Source organism: Podarcis vaucheri (assembly GCF_965113315.1).
Source record: "Podarcis vaucheri genome assembly, chromosome: Z".
NCBI lineage: Eukaryota > Metazoa > Chordata > Lepidosauria > Squamata > Lacertidae > Podarcis > Podarcis vaucheri.
The window spans coordinates 38,165,411-38,170,860 of NC_138758.1; positions in this window are offsets into that span (position 1 = coordinate 38,165,411).

Consider the following 5,450-nt stretch of genomic DNA (forward strand, 5'->3'; position numbering starts at 1 on the left):
AGCGTAACCTGAAAACGCTCAACCTGAAGCTACTTCAACCCGAGGTATGACTGTATAACAATATTAGTGAATGATATTGAACAGGCTCATCTTATGCTCTTATGTTCCACTGCTAAGGTAGCTGGGAAAACTGTGTTCCTTTCCCCAGCCTCCAGATCGTCTTGGACAGACAAGGATGGAGAAATGATAGCCAGCCCAGATGTTGCTTGCTTCAACTGCTCTCATTCCTAAGCCCTGAGGCAGGAGGGAGCTGGGCTGCACATGGCTTCCCCTATAGAATCCTGGTAACTGCAGTTTACCCCTCAAAGAACTACAATTGCCAGTACCCTTTGGAGAACTACAGTGACCAGGATTCTTTGGGGGAAGATGTGTTCTTTGAATGCTCTTTAAATGTATGCTGCACGTGCACCTATAGAGCCAAACTGCATCTGGTGTGGCCACAGGTTAGCCACACCTGTCTTGGGTTGGTGGGGGGGCGATGTAGTGCAACATTAAGTTGCAGATCTCACTTGATTATATACAAATCGATCTGGTGGAGAAGAAGAGGGAAAGGATGCAAGACAGCCCCTTTCATCTCATTTCATGGAGACGTTCCTTTTTCGTTTTTGTGCTTGATGAGGTGAGAGTATTTAATCCCACCACATTGGAAATCTTTACATGATCAAAGAATTCTCCCGTACAGAAAGACTTCAGAAAGAAAAAGGATAGGAGCCAAGAGACAAACTAGTACAGAAATAGATGTTTAAAAAGAGATGTTGGACTCATTGTGGTAGTGTCCAGCAGCGAAGGTTGTAAGGACATAACAAGAGCTCTGCTGGGTCAGGCCAGTGACCCCTCTAGTCCAGCTTCCTGTTTTATCACAGTGGCCGACCAGGTGGCCCTATGGGAAGCCTGCAAACAGCACCTGAGCACAGGAGCATTCCCCCCCCCCAGGTTTCCAGCAACTGGGATTCAGAAGTGCTGCTGCCTCCCATCGTGTCTAGTAGCTATTGATAGCCCTTCTCCTCCACAAATTTGTCTAATCCTCTTTGAAAGCCTTCTAGATTGGTGGCCATCACTGCCTCCTGCGGGAGTGAGTTCCATAGTCTGTGTTCATAGGTGAGCGAAGTGTGTACACACTATTCAGTTGTCATCTTCTACAATATTTATAAGTGTGCCATTAAAAAAAAAAATGGTTTCCAAGGTTTAAAGTCATTTGAATATAACACTTTAAGCCGCACTAAGTGCACTTTATTGATTCTCCGTATCCCAATCAAATATCTCAGTTCAGCAACTTTCAGCCATTGGGAAAGGTTTTCAGGTAACTTTCATATATACTGTAGCATGTTAAATTACCGTGACACACTTTTAAATTTTTGTTTACGGAATGTAAATCAGATGAACATGCCAGGTTAGATCTCCATCAAATTAGGGCAGCAGAAATGTTTCTGGAAAATGCATGTTACTGTTGTGGGGCCATATTCTCTCTTATTTTCCTCTCTCTCTCTCTCTCTCTCTCTCTCTCTCTCACACACACACACACACACACATTTTCACACCCTTGCACTGCTGAATCAACAGTGGAGCTTGGTCCATGAGGACAAACAGGGCACTGCCACACCAACCAGTGTGCCCTCAACCAGCCCTCACCTGCTTGCCTTCTTACTTTCTTACTTGCAACCTGTGCAGAGGCTGAAACTGCCTAGGAGCATCCTCCTCCGTATGTTTCATCAGAGAAGAGGATGGGGAACAAAACTAGAAGTAGTTGTCTCTGCCTCTCATTGGCTCTAGCGCTGCCTGTCATGGGCTCTGGCTCCACCTGCTGTTGGTTTTCCTGCCTTCAGCCTCACCAATGGGCACCAGCCACCAGCGTGGGAAACAGCAGCTCCAGGAAACTCTGAGAAACTGCAGAACTACGATCAAAGTTTATAAAATTGTGTTTTATCACCAGGCGTCTACATGGGAGAAGGGAGAAGGCCAAGCTGCAAGCAATGACCCAGCAGAGAGAAGGAGATGCCAGTGACAGTATAATTCTCTCAGTCTCCTCTGGACATTTGCTGGGGTATACACCCTTTTGAGTGTATTGTCAGCCAGTTTTGGAAATGATCAGCTGAGCTACAGTTCTTCCTGGCTCAGCTTACACGGTTCTCTCTTGGCTCAGCTTCTGCAGCTCAGGCTGAAACCCCCAGTGCTTGGTGCTAGTTGGGACATGATGTGCTCCTTCAGGCACCTGGGTTCACTCACCATTTAGGACTATTAGCAGTCACCTCCCACTTCAAGTTGGCTTCAGAAGCAGCCAGTTACTCTTAAGAACAGCAAGATGGGACCTTAAATTATCTGTTTCAGTTTTAAAATTCTTACAGCTATGATCTGCAGTCTTCAAACTATCTTCAAGGGCAGCTCTATCTTTTAATTCATCTTTTCCAACCTAAGGGCTGTATTCCCTTCTGGGGACCACATGCCTGTGGTGGGTGGAACAACTTACTGCCAACATTTTCGTCCACCAAATCAGGATGTCTAGACGGACACAACTTGTTGTCTGCCACTCTGGGGATCATCAGGAGGGCTGTCCCAGAGTGCTGGACCAGGAGGCGTCCTGGTCCGACCCTGCTGATGATCACCAGAGCACCGGATCAAAAAACGGGATATTCCAGGATCCAAACAGAAGCTGGGACTGGCTTCTGTGATCCAGTATGTCCTGCTGAAAGCAGAACACTTGGGGAGTATGAGAGAGAGGACTGGAGAGCCAAATTAGGCCCCCCAGAACTTAGGTTCCCCGCCTCTGCTGCACCCCAGCAGAATGCTGGGAGAGTGATTTGGGCCTATTCCAAACTATGTTGTGTATATATGGGCAATCATTTCTGCTGAGTCATTCTTTCCCTGCCTGATTTGATGACCCTGCATCTTTCTTCCTCCTGTCTGCCTCTGCCCTGTCCATTAGCTTGCTTTTCAATAACAAAAGGCTAGTATTCAATCAGGATAACTGTGTGTCAGCAGAAGTTGCACAGAGCACAAGCAACTGGCTTGATACGGCAAGTTCCGTTCTGACCACTTGTGAAGTGTGCAGCTTCTGTTCAGTAGGCAGTGCAGTAAAACACCATCACTTACCTCCCCAAAGCCAGCTTTTCTTCCGAAGAGGAGACACCCCAGAGGCTTACAGCGCCTTTGGGGAGGGGGGGGGAATCCAAGATTAGTAAGAGGTGACATGATAGAATTTTATAAAATTATACATGGTATGGAGAACATGGTCAGAGAAAGGCTCCCCCCCCCCTCTTTCCCACTAGAACTTGTGGGCGTTCAATGAAGTTGAATGTTGAAAACGTCAAGACAGATAAAAGGAAGGGTTTCTTCATGAAGCACAGAGTTAAAACTATGGAACTCATTCCTCCAGGAGGTGGTGATGGCCACCAACTTTGATGGCTTTAAATGAGGAGTAGACAAATCGATGGAAAAGAAATCTGATCATAGCCATGATGGCTCTGCTCTGCCTCCATGGTCAGAGCCAGTTAAGCTTTCTGAGTAGCAGTTGCTGGAAACCACAGGAGGGGAGAGGGCTCTTGGGCTTGAGTCCTGCTTGTGGTCTTCCACTTGGGGCATTTAGCCAGACACTGTCAGAACAGGATGCTAGACTGGACTGGCCACCAGCCTGATCCGTCAGGGCTGTTCTTATGCTATTACAGTGGTACCTCTGGATGCAAACGGGATCCATTACGGAGCCCTGTTCACATCCTGAAGCGAACGTAACAGGCGACAGCACGTCTGCATGTGCGCAGGTCACGTTTTGCTGCTTCGGCACATGCGCATGATGTCATTTTGAGTGTCTGCACATGCACGAGCAGTGAAACCCAGAAGGAACGCGCTCCATTACTTCTGGGTTGCCGCAGAGCGCAGCCCGAAAATGCTTAACCTGAAGCATATTCATCCCGAGGTATGACTGTATCTAATTAAAGGCTTGCAAATATGTGTCTGCAAATTTGTCCCTCCTGCTTTCATTCATTACCTTAAGTCTTTGCATAAGTTTTTCAGCTAGGGCAAGAGACCAGTCTTTGTATCACCATCGCTGCAATGAGAACTACATGGAGTATTTCCGGTGGTGCATCTAACTGAGCATCATCTATCAAATACAAGATTAGATCTTTGTACAATGAGCCATTCGAGTTTTCCAGAAGTATCAAAGGAAGGGTAGGCTGTGCTTGCTTCACACTGGGGCTCCTCCACGTGCCCTGTTTATTCCACATTTGCTTGCACAAAATTTACGCAGAGGTTAGACGATGTCCAGTCAAATAGTGAGCATTTTTTCTGCTTTGTTTGCAGGGCAGCTCTACAATAGTAAATATTTGCCCCACATTTATCTGGATTTGCTTGTGCAGGGTTTATACATCTTCCTGTTAACTTCACTAATTTTAATGCATTTCCCTGTCACTTTCTTAGCAGAAAATACCTAAATGTCCAGCATGCTCTTGAATCCTTTCTGCAAAATGCTGACAGTCTGAAAGTGACCTTTGTATGTCCTTGAAACAAAATGCAGTATAAAAATAAGGTGCAATGAATGAAGAGCATTCCATGCAAATGAAGCTTTAAGCTGAGACAATTCTCTGGAAGGTTAGGTTAGATATACAATCTGGAGTGGCCCAACACTTTTTCCCAGGTGCAAAAGTGTCTATTCCCTTCCTTATTCAGGCTGTTCAAGCAGCTCTGTGTTTAAATAGTGAACTTGAAGCAAGGTCCCAGGATGAGCAAGAATCTGGGAATCAGGAGCCTAGTTTACCAAGAAACCAGGAACCAGCTTCAGCCTCATCCTGTCACAATATATTTGTATCCTGCTAAATTGACAGCAAGTGGAAGAAAACCCACATATGTGGGTTTTTAATATGGTTTTGGAGTAATCTGACATTCACCTAGAACGCAGGTTATCAGTATCAGGTGTGAGAAACCTCAGGCATGTGCTCCTTGGAAGGTCATCTAAAAGGGAATGTGGCCCTCACACCTGATCTAGCAAATAACATAGGAAACTGCCTTGAACTGAGCCAGACCATTGGTCCATCTAGCTCAGTGTTGTCTACACTGACTGGCAGTGGCTCTCCTGGGTTTCAGGCAGGGGTTCTTCCCAGTCCTATGTGGAGATGCATCGAGGGTTGAACCTGTGACCTTCTACATGACAGGCAGCTGCCCTGCCTCTGAGCTGCTGCCCTTCCCCATAGATGCTCCATGAAAATCACACCAAACCCCACTGTTCTCTCTTCCTCTCAGCCAGACTTTGCCAACTTGGTGGCTTCCAGATGTTTTGGACTACAACTCCTGTCAGCACCCAGCCAGCACAACCTTCCTTGCTGGGGTGCATGGGAACTGTAGTTTGAAACACCTGGGGAGCACCAGGTTGGCCATGGCCGCTCTCGACTGTGACTCTGAAAGCAGCTTCTGCGGACAACTTCTCTGTACTCTGCCCTCGTCCTGTCCCAAGGGAGCCATTG